The sequence below is a fragment of the Camelus ferus genome, chromosome 1 (genome assembly GCF_009834535.1).
Source record: "Camelus ferus isolate YT-003-E chromosome 1, BCGSAC_Cfer_1.0, whole genome shotgun sequence".
Taxonomy (NCBI): Eukaryota; Metazoa; Chordata; class Mammalia; order Artiodactyla; family Camelidae; genus Camelus; species Camelus ferus.
In genome coordinates, this window is record NC_045696.1 from 103,260,825 (window position 1) to 103,280,311 (window position 19,487).

At 36.7% G+C, this 19,487-nt stretch overlaps 1 protein-coding gene across 10 annotated transcripts in view; it reads left to right on the forward strand.

Annotated features, from left to right (window-relative positions):
- Positions 1 to 17: 17 nt before the first annotated feature.
- The window catches only part of TFDP2 (transcription factor Dp-2), a 156,143-nt gene continuing 136,673 nt past the window's right edge, over positions 18 to 19,487 (forward strand). For 2 of the 10 annotated variants that reach the window (XM_032487202.1, XM_032487216.1), the window contains exons 1-2: positions 20 to 369; positions 16,594 to 16,686. The gene's annotated coding sequence lies outside the window, so the exon portion shown is untranslated. Of the gene's footprint in view, positions 370 to 8,870; positions 8,935 to 16,593; positions 16,687 to 19,487 lie in introns of all 10 variants that reach the window. The other 8 variants (XM_032487229.1, XM_032487241.1, XM_032487224.1 and 5 more) reach the window with 6 other exon arrangements.

A 19,487-nucleotide genomic window follows, 5' to 3' on the forward strand; every position in this document is an offset into this window, starting at 1 on the left:
CCGTGCTGCTCCGCCGCCAAAGCTCGCGCGGGGGAAGCGGGGCAGAGGCAGGCAGGGCCGGGCGAGGGCGGTCGAAGCCGCCAGCAATCTCGGCTGCAGCCGCCGGCGCTGCTCTGTACGCGGGGCGCGCCCTGACCCTTCCTCTTTGGGCAAGCTCGAGGGCGCGCGCGCGGTCGGCGTCCCGGGGCCTCGAACTCCAGGGCGGCGATTGGGCAGGCCGCGGATTGCTCACCCTGCCCCGAGCGTGAGTCCGCCGGCACTCGGCCGCCGCCAAGCGCGGGCGCCACTGGAGCGGCGGCGCCCGAAGACGCGCCTCGGGCTCGAGGAACAGCCCTGCGTGGCCACCTCGTCCTCTGCAGCCGAGCGGCGGTAAGGTCCAGGGCGCGGGCGCGGGCCCCGTGCAGAGGGCCTCTAGACCCGGCCCGGCGTGTTCCGGGGCAGGTTTCCCTCCCTGCGCCTCCGGGCCCCGTGTCATCCGAGTCCCATCTGTTTATTCCCTTGCGTTCTTCCAGGCCTAGCGAGTAACCCTTGAGTGTCTGGAAGGGGGTGGGAGAGTCGGAAATCGGAGACCCCCGCCCCACCCCCCACAGCAAATTGTGGGGAGGCACTGTCCCTGAGTCACGCCTCGTGGAAGAGAGGAAGGGCTGCTTTCTCCTCTCGGTACCTTCAGGGGAGGAGGATGGCTTCTAAGTCTGGTGTTCTGACTTTTCCTCCTTTCATGATCCACACGTCTCCATCTGTATTTTAGTTGTATTTCAGGTGTGTTTCAGAATTCCAAAGGCTTGTGCATTTGGAAGAGCCTCATAGCCCGCATAAGGGAACTTTTCTCTGAGACAGAGGATCACTTTTTGGGCCCAGATGCCTCTGAGAAGTCCAGAGACCCAAGGTCCCTCTCTACAGAAAAGTGTAAAAGGTTTTTGTAGGATCTTGCAGAGACAGTTCAACTAACCGATGAGCGCTCGGCGTCTGGTGCCAGCTTGTGTTACCTTGCCTTGTGCGGTCTCAGTTTCTTCATCTGTAAAATAGTAATATCCACCTATTGGGGGTGTTGCTAGACGGAAAAGGACTAATCGGCAGAATCATTTGGAACAGAGCTTACCCCATATAATGTTACCTGCCCTGCATGCGTTAGGCATTTTTGTTATTGACCACCGTGAAAGATGGTTTAGAAAATTTCCCCGTATTGTCTTTTCTCTTTTTCTGTTGAAATGGTTAACGCTAATCCCTTTCCGTATTCACTGCTGAAGCTCCCTTGAGCCTTTGAATACTTTTCTCTTCCTCATTCTATCTCAAAGGACTCAGACTCCCTGTCCGACTTCTTTACTCTCTTTTTAGTAAATCAGTAGCTCATTCCCTTCCTTCCTCTTTCTCCCCCAAACCTTAATGCTGTGTTTTTTCATTTGCCTTTTATAGCCTAATTTTTTCTGGGCCACTTTTCTTTCCTCTTATTGGCTTGAAATCATCTTCACCTAATAGAGATATGGTTGATCTCTATATAGATCTGTCCTCTATGTGGTGTAATCATGACCCTACCTTCTGTACAAAATTAAAGAGAATAATTAAGTTGCTCTGATATTGCATGTTGCTTTTCCATTTCATGGGTTAGCCTATAATTTAGCTGAGGCTTTATCACTCTCCTGTTACTGTAATAAATCTTTAATGACAGTGTCCATTCTCAAGTAGCACCCGGAGAAAAATCAAATGCCTAGACCCCGGATTCTGTCACACTTGAGTGCTGGCTCTGGATGCATTTGTTATTTATTAGAACATCTTGTGCCTGGAACTAGAGTCTAGGCTCAGGGCAGACATGGTGTCTGTAGCACTGCTCTGGCAGTGCACTTGCAGCTTCAGCAGTGTGGCACTTATATTGAATAAAGGCCCAAGACTTATTAAACTCTCCTTTTTCAGTTCTCTTTATTTCTGGTTGTTTAATGAAGAGAGAAAACAGAATTTTCAAGTGTGTGATAACTTCATATTACCATTTTGTGATCATGTAACTTTCCCCCCAACTCTTGTAAATATGTGGTCCATTTGGCACCTTCAAGTTTTTCCCTTGCAGCCAAAATTCTTAACTGTCTGAGCTATGTCCTCTTAATACAGCTTGAAATTGGATGTACAGATATGTTTCTCCTTAATGTGGAAAGCATTTGTGGATGAAAATTATACGCTGAAACACACCCTGAAGGATTCAAAGATTGCTTTTTGTAATTAGGAATTGAAATGTGAATATACCTTTACTTTTTTTTTTTTAACGTGGTAGAAAGACTGCTTTGTTTTCTTGCTGTTGCTGTGTTATGTTTTATAAATCATGCATGAGTTATTCATATTTACGTAGCACTTTACCATTTTTGAAGCTCTTTTAGGTACATGAAAGTTCTTAGAACATGGAGAAGAAACAGACTAAGCCAAAATTAAATTCATGGCAAAGTTAGTGAATTAGAACCTAATATTCTGACTTCTAGTCCACTGTTTCTTCTTTTGTCAACCTTAACTGTTAACTACAGATAAAACTTGAAAAGGGGGAGTTTAAGATGAAGTCTTAAAGAGGGGGAAATACCTAATTTGGCCATTAAATGTTAGATATTGAGTAGTATATTAGTGCCTTTTTTTTTCACCTTTACACTGAGGTATGTTTCTTTTAAAGATTAAAATAAGCCATCCTATATATGAACTTACTTACAGTCAGTTTACGTTGTCACTTAGCAAACTTGATTTCACTGTTTTTCTGAACTTACCATATTTTAAACTCTTATTGTAAGAGGTGTGTATCTTAATGTATCTTAGAAGAAACCAGAAAGCATAGAGTTGAGTTTTCGTATGTCATAAAATTTTAAGTTGTAATGAATTTTAAAGATAATTAAATACATTCATCTCTTCATACTTGAATCTTTTCCATTTTAACCTGGGATATATGACTCTAGGTATGGGACATGAATAGATTTAAAAAGTAGATTTGTGAACCCTTGGAAATTTTATACAAAATTATATGCATTTGTATATTTTTCTGGAGAGAAGAGCCATAGTTTCTTAGGCAAAGATATTTGGACAACTCTAATTTTTATAAAATTATTTCTTTCACTGAATTAGAAGTTATATCTTCACTGGTGCTAGTTCTGTCTCCTCTATATGTTTTCAGATATTTAAAGCTACTTCATATATCCTACTGATTCTTTTCTTCACTAGACAAGATATTCTCAGTTTTTACCTTCTAATGATTTTTGTTGTTTGATCTGCATCTTCTCACAATACTGATGGCTTATTTGTGGGTGTGTCTGTTCGCCCAAATTCTTCTTAAAAGTGTAGTAGCCATGGGGGTTGGGGTATAGTTGGTAGAGCACATGCTGAGCCTGCCTGAGGTGCTTGGTTCAATTCCCAGTACCTCCATTTGAAAAATAAAAATAAAAAGAAACTGGAAGTGTAGTAGCCATAATGAGACATTAACCAGTAGAGAAGACCATAAGTTATCTTTCTGATTTTAAAGCATGTACTTTAAGAGTAGACTTGCTTCTCTGGCAATGATATTGCACTGTTAATTCATGATAATGTCCTGTCTAAGAAGATGAACTCTGGGTCTAGCCTGCCTGGGTTTAGATCCTGGCTGTACAGTTTATCAGCTGGGTGACCTTGAGTAAATTTTGTAAACCTTTTGGGGCCTCAATTTTCTCATCTGTAAAATGGAATTTATAATAGTACCTATTTCATAGAGTTGTTTTAAGGAATAAATGAATGCATATAATGTAGAGCATTTAGAGTGGTCCCTGGCATTTAAGTGCTATGTACATTACCCATTATTGACATTGTAATCAATTAGAATCTTTGAGTTGTTTTGTCGGTGCTCTCCCAGGTCTTTGATAGAACATTTTTTGGTAGGACTTTGCATTTATCTAAATTAAATTGTATCTTGTCAGGTTGGTTCCAGTATGTTGACTCTAAAAAAAAAATCTTGATTTGGTCATTCAGTACAAAAGACTTGAGAAACTATACGTTTGATAATGCTGACAGCCTTCATTTAAGTCTTACGAAAATGTTGCCTAGGCAGGCCTAAGAACAGAGGTCTTGCCCTGCTGGAGACCTCTCTTAGGATTGATTTTTAAAAACTTGTTTATTCTTTGGTTCAAGTTGTTCAGCCAATTAGAAATCCAGCTAATTTATCATTATCTACCTCAGATAGTTCCAGGTTTTCACAAGGAATATGTAAGAAATTTTAACACTTGCCTTCCTAAAGGCCAGATAATTTTATATACTTCATTTAAAAACTCCTGTCTGTTCAGTAACTGTCAGGAAAAGAGCATTAATTTGTCATTACTTGTCCTTAATGAAACTAGACTGGTTTCCAGTGGCGTGTGTTGGTTACTGCTTTTTTGTGTTCATAAAGTCCACTCAGTAATTGATTCTAACATCTTGCCTAGAGCTACATTTAACCTAAATGGTCAGTAGTTGGCAAGACCCCCTTTCCCCAGCAGCGGTGTGGACATTCCATCTGGAGTGATAAACCTCACCGAAGGTTTGCTTGGAGCAGTTAGGAACTCTCTTTAAAAATACTCTCATCCGTATTGAGCTTTGGTTTCCATTAATTCATTGATTAAATTTATTACATGACCATTTTGCGCAAGATGCCAATGCTTGTTTAACCCCATCCAGTCTGAAGAGAGTTTTTCTTGATAGAGATGCTGGAAACAGGTTAATCGACACCCATTTCTCTCCATTTCTACAGTTGTTACTGTAGCCTGGGCCTCCATCTCTACAGTAATAGCTTCCTATTGATCTTCCTTCTTTCCATCTTTTTCTGTCTCCAGTCCCTTAATCATTGCAGCCAGAGTCATCTTTGTTTTCAAAATGCATGTATCTCTTTAAAGTCTTTTCTTCCCCACTGGAAACATCTATAATGATCTAATGAGATTTTTTATTTTTGAGTACTTTCCAACTTCCTTATTCTGTTTTCTGTTTGCTATCCTTTTAAACTCAAGGTCCTCCCCTCACCCTTTTTTAACCTCCCTTATTCTTAAAGATAATACAAACCATCAGCCAGATAGCAAGCATGGAGAGGTGGTGTTCCCCCCCCCCCCCCAGCTGGACTTTGAGCTGGGCTTGTGCGTCACTCAGCTGACAGATGTGCAGTGCCTGCTATGTCACAGGCACAATGTGAGGCCCTGAGTTGACAGAGGAACATGACATTGCCTCCACCCTTGACGAATTCTAAGTGCAGGGAAAGATAGAATAGGGGAAAGTATTTGGAGAATCCAGAAATCTTTTTTTTTTCCAAATACTCAAAAGCATAATAAGTTTATGTAACAGATTCCATTTTACTTTGAAAACAGCCAAGTTTTATTAAAGAATGAGCTTGTTAGGGGGAGGTGTAGCTCAGTGGTAGGATGCAAGCTTAGCATGCAGGAGGTCCTGAGTTCAATCCCCAGTACCTCCATTAAAAAAAAGAGTGCGTTTGTTAAAGTGACCAACTCAGTTCTATGTAAGTTAAATCAACAAAATAAACGTATTTTGTAAAATAACAAACCTCTAAGTGTGGAAGAACAGTGTGTATTTCAAAATTACCAAAATAAAATATTTAATAAAAACTGGAAGCATTAACTCCCCTCTTAGACCACTTGAGAGTGAACAATTAAAAAAATCAATCTACTAAGTTTTTTTTTTACTGCATCCTTGAAATTGTAATAGTGTGATATAAAACTACCTATAAAAGAGAAAGATTTATTACATGCTATTGGAAGACGTGGAGGGAGAGGGAGAGAAAGAAAGGGTAGGGGAGGAGAGGAGAGGATGATAACCAGCCACTATTAGAACTAGGGATGTAATGTACAACATGATGAATGCAATTAACACTGCTCTATGTTATATGTGAAAGTTGTTAAGAGAGTAAGTCCTAAGAGCTCCCATCACAAGAAAACATTTTTCTCTCTTTCATTTTGTATTCTATGAGATGATGGATAGTCACTAGGCTTATTGTGATAATCCTTTCATAATGTACGCAGATAAATCATCATGCTGTCTACCTGAAAGTTATACAGTGCTGTTTGACAATTGTGTGTCAGTATAACCGGAAGAGAAAAAAGAACGTATACAACTAACAAATAACAAGCTAATGAAAGTTTGGAAAAACTGTTAGATAAGTGATTCTGCACTAATTGTTACATTTTTAGCTATAAAGTCTTTACAAGTAGGAACATTATCTGAGCATGGTGATTATGTATTTTTAAGCTGAACAGATCAGTGTTCAAAGGTAACAGAATATATTACCTGTGCAGTCATTCTAAGAAACATCTGCTGAAAATCTGTGAAAAATGCCATCATATGTGAAAAGCAATAGAATACTTACTGATGTTAACATTTTGCCTACAATTTTACCGTTAACTTCATACTGTTTAAGACATTCTGTATCACAGTTGCTGTAAAAAATAGTTACTAAACATAGATCTTTAAAGAAAATAATTTGTGGAACATTAACAATAGTGGTCAAAAAATGATTTCAGAAGGGTTTTTTTTTTCCAAGAGAGCTTATACATAGGTAGTTTTTCAAATAGATTTTCGTAAGAACTATTTTGGTTGGAAAAGAAGTGGATGAGGGCAGCTTAAATTCTTATCTAAAAAAACCAATTACAATATGAATTCCTTGATTATTATATGGAAAAAGAATCATGAGCCTTGTTCTCTTGAAATCTTTGTACTGTCATAATAAAAACTTTAGATAACATGTCAGACAATTAAGATAACTTATTAAGCTTATTTTGAAATTGCAAAAATGAAAAAGCAAAAGGCAAACAATCATCTGATTTTAATTCAGGTGCCAAACGCTAATCATTGTTTGGAGGTTTTTGTCTTTTTAAAAAAGTGAAACATTTAATAAAGCTCAGGGATAAATGGAATAAATGCAGCTGTCTGATTTTCAAATATACAGAGTGCATGGTTTCTGTACATGTGTTTTGCTTCTTTCAAGTTTCAACTTTTCAGAGCTGGAACTCAGCAAAGCAGCTGTGAATAAGCAGGATTACTGTGGAAACAAGTAACGCAAAAACATTGTCAAAGAAAAATTCAAAACTGAAATTAGTTCAGTAGTACTATCAATGAGTTATTTTAAACCTAGAAAATGCTTTAGCATACATTTCTGTTAGGACGTAGCGGTATTTAGGTGTTAGCTGATGTTAGATTCTTTTCCAATTCATATCAGTGATTTTAGGTCTCTCAGTAGTAATAACTTCTTCCATTGACCTTAAAATTTGAGCAGAGATTAGCTAACGTAATTAGTAAGCTAGCTCATTACAAGGTAAAAGTGGCTAAATATTTTTTTTATAAATGGGCTCTCTCTGAAAGAACTAAAAAAAGTACTCCCTCTTCCCAGGTCAAATTAATTTCTTGTATTTTTACTATATCAGGTCCAACAGTATTCTTGGGACAATATGGACTATCAGATTCTATAACTCTGAGAAAGATCTACTCTGAGAAAGATCTGCTCTGAGTTGTTAATTTCATAGGCTAATTGAAGTTTTACTCTAGGGAAAAAAGTTCAAGACAATTGAATTTCCTCTCTTGACATAAGTGATATAAAATAAGAATAAATTTCAAGAAACTGAAACACTAAGCAAAAGCGTGTTAAACTAATGCTGAGGAAAAGACTTTTTAAAAAGGGGTCACCACATACAAAACCCTTCTTCCCCATAACAGAAAGAAATTTTAAGGGAGATGAGAGAGATTATAGTAAGTAAAGAAAATAAGGGATTCTGTTAAGATAAGCAGCTCGTTGGAAAAACTGAAATCCTATTTCCAAGGCTATTCTTTCGTAACCTACAAAATGTAAAAGACTTTAACATGTTTTCTAGGATTAAGTTAGAAAATAAAGATCCATAATCTGAACACTCTGTACTTACTATGAATGTTAATGGATTACTTTACCCAACACGTGCAATGTGATAAGGATCTCGTTTAATCCTCCCTGAAGTGCTTGAGATATGTTCAATTGTTTTTCATTTTACAGAGGACATACATTGCTTTACTGGAAGGAGAAAGACAATGATGGCAGAGTGGGGCTCAAACATGAATGTCTGTGACTGTGGAGCTAGCCATCCCGCTGTACTGCCTTGTTCAGATACTTAGGCCTTCAGACCCTGCAAGAACCCAGGCATCTTTATAGCTTATTCTTAGTTAGGTCTTCCCAGTATATAGTTTCTGTTTTCCCTAGAGTGTTGTGAGTTTATCCAAATATAAGTGTGTGATTTGAAAATTAGCCATCGTTTTTGATTGATTTTCCTTTCTCTAGTGTCACTGTTTACTATAATTCCAAAATAGACCGTTTCTGTATAATGTTGTGTGTGGTATCTTAAATTGAGCTGTATTTCAGTTAATCAGTTAAATCATGATTATGAGCTGTGTGAATCTATTATACTGACTGGTTTACTGTGAATAGAAAAAGTAACTGCTTAGATAAGTTATTAACATAACTCCTTCATAACATAAATTCATAATTTTGTTTTAATGCTGATGCTATATGTGACATGTCCTTTTGACTTGTTCAAAAATTAAATATATGCAGGCTGAAAGAAACATGGGTATTATGAAATGTTGTAAAATCATCATTGTCATGAAAGAAGAGAAGGCTAAAAGTGTTCCAAAAAGTAATAAAAATTAAAATATAATAGCAAATAATAGAGACAGTGTTTATTGTTAGTCACAGAGTGGGAGCACCATGTATCTTGTGGTCAAAGATGTGGTGGCTGTTATCAACGGTGGTGTGGACTTATCTGGGAAATTCAATATGCAACAAGGAAATGTGTATTTGAAAATAAGAATGATAGTACATATCTTTTCACTAAAGTAGAAAATATTGTTCAAAAGGATTCTTTTCTCTTCACCTTTAACTCTAGGTATGTATGGAAGCATTCTGACCAGCTGCAGAAAAGAGCTCAGACTGGCTATCCATCTAGTTAGGTATCTATCTTACAATCAAAAATCTCTGACTTACTTAATACTCCTTCCTGTTTGTGTAAAATTCACTCCCGTATTTCACCCTGGAAAGAAACACTTTGACTTGGATTTCCCTTGAGTGGAAACAGGCAACTATTACATTCGACTTATTTATGTGAAACTTTTTCTGACTATTCTTATCATCTTAACTACCCCAAGCTTAGAGTAATTCTCAGCCTACTAACTAGTTATTTTTTAGGCTTTCCATAACAATATGCAGAATAGGAAGCATTTTTTTCATGCTGTGGCTGGAAGCAACTTTGATGAATTTTTTGCATTTAATCTACATCTATTTCAAATTTTTTTAATGTACAGTCAGTTACAATGTGTCAATCTCTAGTGTACAGCACAGTGTCCCAGTCATGCATATACATGCATATATTCGTATTCATATTACATCTATCTTAAGTAACCAGATGTGTTTGGTAAAATTTTTATGTCCAGTGTCGGAAACTCTCACAGTTTACATTTATGTGTAAATCTTATTGTGTCTGATAGTCCCCCATGAAGATACTCCCTATTATGTCTGCTCTTAGTCTTAGCCCTTGGATATCTTACACGAATCCCACTTTTTTTCAAGAAGAATATGGGGGATCAGTTGCTAAGGGCGAGGAATTAAAATAGACCAGTTGTGCTTTCTGAATTCTCCTGGGTCTAGGGTCTCAGGTTTGCCTTTCTGACTTGTATTAACATTTGGCAGTTATCAATTTAAAATTTTTCTAAAGGGAAAGTCTTCCTCATATTTTAATCCCACTCTCCAGAGGTAAAATTGTCTTTTAAAAAAATGCTTTTTACTGAAAGATTATAGATTTCTAAAATTGCACAGATTCTCACTAACTCAGCCACACATCTGTGTAACCAGCACCCTAGGTCCAGAAATGGACCGTTACCAGCACCCTCCTATCCCTTTCCAGTCACGAACACCTCTTCCCGAAGGGAGCTATCCGGAATCGGTAAAACTACCTTTAACCATATCTACTTTCAGTTCTTTTGATGGTCATCGCTCTTAATGGTATAATTATTGTTGTATTTCTTTTTTTTAAACTTTTTATTTTGAACTAATTTTAGATGTACAGGAAAGACGCAAAAGTTGTACAAAAAGTTTAATTGTATCTCTCAGTGCATTTCCCCTAGTGTTAACATTTTACATAACCATACTATAGTTACCAAGAGCAAGAAGTTAACATCAGTACAGTATTATTAACCAGACTATCGACCTTATGTAAATTTCATCAGCTTTTTCACTAGTGACATTTTTCCGTTGCAGGATTCTATCCAGGACCCCACATTGTGTTTAGTTGTTTCGCCTTGGTCTTCTCTATTCTCTACTAGCCTTCAGCTTTTCTTTGTTGCATGACCTTGATGTTTTGGAAGAATATTAATCACATATTTTTCAGAATGTCCTTTATTTGACTTTGTCTAATGTTGTCTTGTGGTTGGAGTACAGTTATGCTTTTTTATAAAAATACCACCAAAAATGATGAGTCTTTATCTTTCACAGAACTCATCAAGGGGTTCATCATGTCAGTGTGTTTTATTGTTGGTGATGTTTGCCTTGGCTACCTTCGTTTACCTAGGTTAAGTTGATGGATGCCCACTTTCATTTTTTACATCTTAATTTCTAATCCTTTTGGAGTTATTTGTGTGTGTGTGTGTGGTGTGAGATACACGATCTAATTTTATCTTTTTCAAAATGGCTACCCAGCACCATTTATTAAAAAGTCAGTCTTTTTCAGTTGATACAGAAAAACACTTGACAAAATTTGACACTCTTTATGATAAAAACACTCAACAAACTAGGAATAGGAGGAAACTACCTCAGTGTAATAAAGGCCACATACGAAAAGCCCACAACTAACATGACACTCAATGGAGAAAGACAGAAAGCGTGTCTTCTCAGTTCAGGAACTAGACAAGGATGTCTGCCCTCACTGCTTCTATTTAACACAGTCCTGGAAATCCTAGACAGAGCAATCAGGTAAGAAGACAAAATAAAAGCTATCTAAATTGGACTTATATGTAGAAAATCCTAAAGATTCTACATACATACGCCTATTAGAACTAATAAGCAAATTCAGCAAAGTTGCAGGATAAAAAACGTGCCAAAAGCACAGGAAACAAAAGTGAAAATAGGTAAATTGGACTACATCAGAGTTTAAAACTCGGGTGCATCAAAAAACACCAGTAATAGAATAAAAAGGCAATATATGGAATGGGAGAAAAATTTTGCAAATCATGTTATCTCACAAGGGGTTAATACGTAGGATATATGAAGAGCTTCCACCAAAAACCAAACAACCCAGTTAAAAAATGGGCAAAGAACTTGAATAGACATTTCTACAAGGAAGATATACAAATGGCCAAAAAGCACATGAAAATATGTTCAGCATCCACTGATCATTAGAGAAATGTAAATCAGAACCATAGTAGGATACAGTCACATATCTGTAAGTTTGGTTCCTATCAAAACCAGAAAATAACAAGTGCTGGGGAGGATTGGAACCTTGGTTGGTGGAGCAACTGGAACCCTTACACTGTTAGTGGGAATATAAAATTGTACAGACTGTGTGGAAAACAGCATGGAAGCTCCTCAAAAAATTCCAAGTAGAATTACCGTGTAATTCAACAGTTCCACTTCTGGGTATATACTCAAAAGAATTGAAAGCAGAGTCTCAAAGAGATATTTGTATACTTAGGTAAGTATCCATGTTTACAGGAGATAGAAGCAACCCACGTGTTCGTTGACAGATGAATGGATTAGCACAATGAGGTATATACATGCAGTGGAATATTTTTTAGCCTTAAAAAGGAAGAAAATCTTGACACATGCTGTAACAAAGATGGACCCTGAGAATATTATGCTAAGTGAAATAAGCCAATCACCAAAGGACAAGTACTGTATGATTCCATTTCTGTGAGGTACTTAGAGTAATCAAAATCACAGAGACAGAAAGTAGAGTGTGGTTGTCAGGGGCTAGGGGGAGGGGGTGAATGTGGACTTATTGTTTAATGATTATGTGGTTGCAGTTCTTCAAGACAAAAATAGCTCTGTGGGTTGGTTACAGGGCAGTGTGAATGTCCTTGGTGCTACTGAGCTCCAAGCTGTGAAATTGTTAACGTAGTAAATTTTATGTTATATTTTACCACAATTTTTAAGAAATCAAAAAAAGTGCATCCTTACCCAATGATTGGAGATGCCACCTTTGTCATATACTAGATTTTCGTATGTATTTGGGTCTAACTCTAGACTTTTATTCTATCCACTGACCTTTTGGCCTGTTTGTGCATGTGTACTACAATGTTTTAATTATAGTATGTTTTAATGTCTGATAAGGCTATTTTCCCTTTGTAGTTGTCCTTTTTCAGTGCTTTCCTAGTTATTCTTGCATGTTTGCTTTCCATATCAACAGTAAAATCAACTTGTCTAACTCTGTAAAGTGACTTGTTAGTGTTTTTATTGGGATTACATTGAGTTTATGAATTAAAAGTTTACGAATTAACTTAGAATTTATATCCTTATAATGTTCACTTGTCTTAGCCAAAAACAGGATATGTCTTTCCATTGTTTAGGTCTTCTTTAGTGTCTTTTAGGAGTGTTTAAAAACTAACTCAGTTGTTTTTTTTAAAGAACTTTAGTATAATTCACCTATCATAAAATCCACCTTTTAAAGTGTATGATTCAGTGTTTTTTCCTATATTCACAGATATGTGCAGCCATCACCACTACCTAATTCCTGAACATTTTCATCACCCCGAAGAGAAACTGTACCCATTAGCAATCACTCCCCCTTCCCTTCTCCCTCCAGCCCCTGGCAGCTACTGATTTACTGTTTGTATGAATTTGCCTACTCTGAACTCTAGTTCATAGAAATGGACTCATACAACATGTGGCATTTTGTGACTAGCTCCTTTCACTTAGCATGATAGTTTCTAGGTTTGTACATGTATCGTAGTTCACCTCCTTCATATTGCCAAATAATACACATTCCCTGTGTAGAATCAGCCCATTTTATTTATACATTCATCAGCTGGTGGACACGTGGGTTTGTGTACACTTTTTGGCTACTACAATAATGCTTCGGACATTCATGTGCAGGCTTTTGTGTGGATAGAGGTTTTTAATTCCCTCATACAAGTTTTATACATGTATTATTAAGTATTGTAATTTATTGTAATTACAATACTTATAATTTATTATTAAGTATTTAATCTTTTCTGCTATTAGGTTTCCTTTACCATTATAATCCTCCTAGTGTTTATTGATCTCTGTGGTTTTCTGTATTGATTTTGTTACTGTACATAAGTTAAATTTGACTGTAATTTAACATACTGTTCCTTTTCTTAACTGACTTTGGTGTCCGGGTTATACTGACCTCATCAAATGAGGCATTGTTTCAAAAGAGAATTCTTCAGGAGACAGTGTACATTCTCCCATTTTGGGGGCATGTTGCTACACATGTCTCTTAGATCACACTTACTAATTGTGTTGAAATTTTATGTATACCCTTACTGACTTTCTTATTTTGTCTGCTTGGCTCATTATTATTAAGAGGTGTGTGTGTGTGTTTTGTTGTTGCTGGTGGGGGGGAGGTAATTAGGTTTAATTATTCATTTATTTATTTTTAATGGAGGTCCTGGGAATTGAACCCAGGAGCTCATGCATGCTAGGCATGCACTCTACTGCCGTGCTATACCCTGCCCCCGGGAGATGTATGTTAAAATCTCTTTTTATAATTGTAGATTTATCAGTTTCTCCATATAAATGTGTCATTTTTTTTGCCTTACACATTTATGAGCTATGTTGTAAAATACATTCCAATGTAGAATATTTGTGACTTCCTGCTGAAAAGAACTTTTAATCATTGAGTCCTCTTTATCCTCTCTAATGCTCTTACCATAAAGACCATTTGTCTATTTATAGAGTCACATTGTCTTCTTTTTTTATTCTATTACTTTCTGTGGAGGTAGGCTTTAGATAGTGCAAAGAGCGGTTGGGTTTTGTTTTGCTTTGTGTTGTTTATTTTAAACCCACTGTGACAGTCTTTCTAACTAATGAGTTAATTTATGTATTTGCATTTCTACCATCTACTTAATACTGCCTTTTCTGTGCTGCTTCTGTGCTTCTGTCCTGTTGGCTTTTGATTATTCTTTTATACTTCTCATGGTTGTCTTTAAATTTTTAGTGAGCATATTTGATTTAGCACAGTGTTTCCTAAACAGCACAGGCTGTTGGAATCCTTTAATTCTGATCAAATGCTTCCCTTCTTATGTTATTGTTGCCCTGTATTTCCTCCTGTTTTTTCCCTCACTTTCTTTGTCTTCTAAAATTATCCAGTATAGCTATATACAGATGATGGTTGTTTATGTACACTCATATCTTTTTGTTTGTTTGTTTGTTTTGTTTCTCTTTTTTGAATTCCCTTGGCAATTTCCGTTTAGTTTCCATTTTCCTAAAGTAAATCCCTGGGATGCCTTTTTATTGAAAGTCTATTGAAGGTAGACCTACGAAAAATGTTTTTTACTTCATCTTTATTTTTGAAAAATAGTTCAGAATTCTACTTTGCTATTATTTCCTTTAACACCTTAAGGATATTACTTCACTATGTTTTTGCTTTTACTGCTGTTGAGAAATCTTCCGCAGTCTAATTGTCATTCCTTTGTAGATAATCTGTTTTTCTCTCTGCCTGTGTTTTTCCCCTAACTTTTAAAAATTGTGATAAAATACACATAAAGTTTACTGCCTTAACCATTTTAAAGTATACAGTTCAGTGTTATTAAGTACATTTGTATTGTTGTACAGAATCACCTTCGTCTCCAGAACTCTTCATCTTGAAAAACTGAACCTCTGAACCCACTGAACAATAACTCCCCATTCTCCCCCTCCCCAGCCCTGACAACCACCGCTTTACTTTCTGTAGCCACATAAATCATATAAGTAGAATCATACAGTATTTGTCTTTGTGTGATTGGCTTATTTCACTTAGTCTCTTCAGGTTTCATCCATGTTATAGGATGTGTGATCATTTTCTTCTTTTTTAAGGTCCAAATGATATTGTATGTATATATGTACCATATTTTGTTTATCCATTCATCTGTCCATGGACACTTGGGTTACTTCCAAGTTTTAGCTGTTGTGAATAATGCTGCTATGAACATGGGTGTACAAATATCTCTTTGAGACCCTGCTTTCAGTTCTTTTCAGTTCTACTCCAAAGAAGCGGAATTGCTGAATCACACAGTAATTCTACTTTGAATTTGTCCAGGAACTTCCATACTGATTAAACTCCACACTGGCTGAACCATTTTATGTTCCTACTACCAGTGCACAACCATCTCAGTTTCTGTACATCCTCGCCAGCACTTCCTGTTTTCTGCTTTTTTTTGTTTTTGTTTGAGAATAGCTATTCTGATGGGTGTGAGGTGGAACCACACTACGGTTTTATTTTTCTTTTTTCTAATGATTAGTGATGTTGAGTATCTTTTCACCTGCTTGGTGGCCATTTGTATATCTTCTTTGGAGGAAGGTCTATTCCAGTCCTTTGCCCATTTTTGAATCAGGTTGTTTGGTTTTTTTCTGCTGTTGAGTTTTAGGAGCTCTCTGTATATTTTTGGATATTGATCCCTTACCAGGTATATGATTTGCAAATATGTTCTCATGTTTTGTGGGTTGCTCTTTTACTTTGTGGATTGTGTCTTTGATGCCCCAAATTTTAAATTTTTCATGCAGTCCTGTTTGTCTGCTTTTTCTTTTGTTGCCTGTGCCTTGGCTTGCTCAAAGATCTCTTTATTTTGAGTGTTTTGCTGTGTCTGGGTAATTTATTTTTGTTTTTGTTTTTTATTGGAGATCATTGTGATATCCAAATCTGAGAATTTTAGAAGACCCTTTTCCCCCTGGTTTCCAGAGCCTGGAGACATTTTCTTTGTTGGTGGTTGATTTCTTTCCCCTTCCCTAGTCCATCCTTTCACTAAGTGTACCAAAGGGGTGGATCCTCAATTCCAACTTTTCACTTCATGAAGTTCCCAAGTCCTTGTCTCCTGTCACTATAAGCCCATTAAAAGCCAAAAATCTTGATTATTTGTGTTGACAAATTCCTCCATGGCAGCTAGGTTTCTTGTGAGCTCAGCATTTGAGAAAATATTTATTTTAATATATCCAACATTTCTAGATGTTTGTTAAGGTGAAGTTTACAGACCATTTAGTTCACTGTGTTGCCAAAAACAAAAATGTCACTTTGGGGGTATAATTTCTTTCTCTTTACTTTTTCTGAAATTCCCTTTTAGGTGAACATTCTGAATTAGTGCTCTCATTTTTTTTTCTAATTTTTAAAAACTTTTTGTTCTAGTTTGTAGGAGATTTCCTGCCCTTCCTTTGCTTTCTTTTTCTCTGTCTCCTGTCTTCTTTTCTTCCTTCCATCCTTTCTTTTTTTCTTAACTTGTTCTACTCTTGTTTTGTTAATTTGGTCTCTTTATTCCATGTTAGAGACTTTCCTCAATTATTCAGTAAACTTAGGTCGTCTGTTGAGATTAAAGAGTGAGGCGGTAAAAACTCTGTCCACGGAGTTGTTAACTGCAAGTCTTAGCACAGAGTGATTGAGTGATTGCGGGTCTTTTCTCTGGGGTCAGATTCTGTGTGGAGGAATCTCCTGGTCTTCTGCTTGATCGGCCTGTGTTCTGGAAGCTGATTTGGGGAAGAGGCTGGGGCCCACTGCTCAGGAGGTAAGTCTTAATCTCTTTGTGGTCTATGACACACAACCCCTGTGAGTACCTGGTTTCTACATCCTGTCTGCTTTAGTGTCTTAAGGCAAACCACTTGTCTCTTGCTGGAATACAGGAGAGGCAGTTTCTTTGCTACATGGTAAGGCTTCTGGGGGAAAACTGTTCCTTATTCAACTGTCTTCCTATTTTCAGCCCTAGCCTAGACCCCTGCCTTCTGGGGTCTCCAATTCTTAAACCTTACTATTATGTTTGCAGCTTATTGGTTTTATACCCTCACCCACCCTTCCATGCATAGTTTGGCTTGTTCTGTTTCACCAAGCCAGTTACTGTTCCACTATCCTCTCTCTGGTTTCAAAAAGCTTTATTTATGTCCCTTATCAGCTGTTGTCTTCTTTTATGATATAAATGTGTATGTTTTTGGATAGATTTATCCTTTTTTTAGTCCTTTAGCTTCATTTTAGTGTAGTTTCAGAAGAGAATGGATATAAACCTATGTTTTTATATTTAACAAAAAGAACCTTATGGACAACTACATATAAAAGAAGATTTTCTCACACAATATTTAAAAATAAACTCAAAACGGATTAAAGACTTTGTAAGCCCAGAAACCATAAAACTAGAAGAAAAACATAAGAAGAACACTCTTTGGTATAAATCATAGCAGCGTTTTTTTGGATCTGTCTCTTAAGGCAAAGGAAATACAAGTAAAAATAAATGAGACCTAATTAAACTTAGAAGCTTTTGCAAAGCATAGGAAACCATTGACAAAACAAAAAGACAACCTACTAAATGGGAGAAAATATTTGCAAATGATGTGACTAATAAAAGGTTAATATCCAAAATATATAAATAGCTCATACAACTCAATATCAAAAAAATTATCCAATAAAAAAATAGAAGATCTGAATAGACATTTTTTCCAAAGAAGACAGACAGATGGGCAATAGGCATATCAAAAGATTCTCAACATTGCTATTCATCAGAGAAATGCAAATCAAAACCTCACACCTATCAATGTCTGTTGTCAAGAAGACAATAAATAAGTGTTGGCGAGAATGTGGAGAAAGGGAAACTCTAATACACTGTTCGTGGGAATGTAAATTGGTGCAGCCACTGTGGAAAACAGTATGGAGGGTGCTCAAAAAACTAAAAATAGAACTACCATGTGATCCAGCAATTCCACTCCTGAGTATGTATTGAAAGAAAATGAAAACACTTAATTTGAAAAGACACGTGCACCCTCATTGTTCATAGCAACATTATTTTCAGTAGCCATGATATGGACGCAATCTAAGTGTCCCTCAGTAGATGAGAGGATAAAGAAGATGTGGTATATATATTCAATGGAATACTATTCAACCATAAAAAGAATGAAATTTTACCATTTACAACAACATGGATGGACTTGGAGGGTATTATGCTTAGTGAAATAAGTGAGATAGAGAAAAACAAATACTGTATATTATCACTTATATGTGGAATCTAAAAAATAAAACAAACTAGCCAGTATAACAAACACTCAGATATAGAGAACAGACTAGTGGCTACTGGTGGGGAGTGGAAGGGCGAAGATGGGGCAATGGGATTAAGAGGTACTAACTACTATGTATAAAATAAATAAGCTACAAGGGTATGTTGTATAGCACAGGGAATATAGCCAATATTTTATAATAACTGTAAGTGGAATTTATTCTTTAAAAATTGTGAATCACTATATTGTACACCTAAAACTTATATAAATCAACTGTACTTTGATTTTAAAACAAAAAGAATCTTATAATACATTTTAATTATGCTATATTCACTTAAAAATAATATTGCTATAAATTCAGGAATTTCTTCTCTCTTCCCTTTCTACTAATGGGTATTTAAGTTTCATATCTTAGGGGGAGAGTAGAGAGGATAGATAAATATATGAGGGAATGTATAAGGACAACGAGAGAGACATAAAGAGGAGGAAAAATAGGTCTGTTCACGGCAAAAGTAGAGAGGCTTAGATGTCGGTGCCAGTGAGACTTTAATGAAGTCATACTGCCATCTTCTGGCCTTTTACAACCTGTGTCCCTATAATTTTATCCTGGAGTCCCTCAAGTTGCTGCATTGCTTTATGTGTAAGACACAGTGAATTTGGTCTTCCTTAGTTGTCTTCCTTATTGTAGGAACAAAAAACTTATTTACACAGAATTTAATTACAGTATATTAATTACAGTTTTTCTCCCTAAGCAAGAATTCTATCTAAAACATTACAAAAACCATACCCTGCCCCTCTCTACCTCAGGTGATTATTTCTGCTTGTATTTTGAAAGCGGAAGTATTGTTTCTGTATGAAGGAAGGTACAGAATTAAACAATTTAAGCTGGTGTGTTACAGAGGTAATTTGTGTTTATGGCAAAAATACAGAATGTGTGAAGAGTGTAAGTAGCTCATCATATTATTTCATTAAAATTAATCAAAGAAAAGGAAAATGTGTTCTTACTCTGTCATAGATCCAGCCATTTCTTTGCCTCGGAGGTGGTCTTTTTATACAAATGCTGAAGTGCTACACGTCCCTCTCTATAATGTGCTTCCTGTCACCCAACAGTTTACACTGGGGTCACTCTGTATCAGTCCACAGAGAGCTCCCTGATTTGTGTTTTCAGGCCATGATTTGGTTAACCAGTCTACTGTTGATAAATAGGGTTTGTCTTAACTTCTGCTGTAACATTGATACCATAGTGAGTGTCCTTGTATAGCTATGGTTTCATGTGCCCCTGTTAAGAAAAAACCTCATGGAATATATGCATTTATAACCTTCATGGATG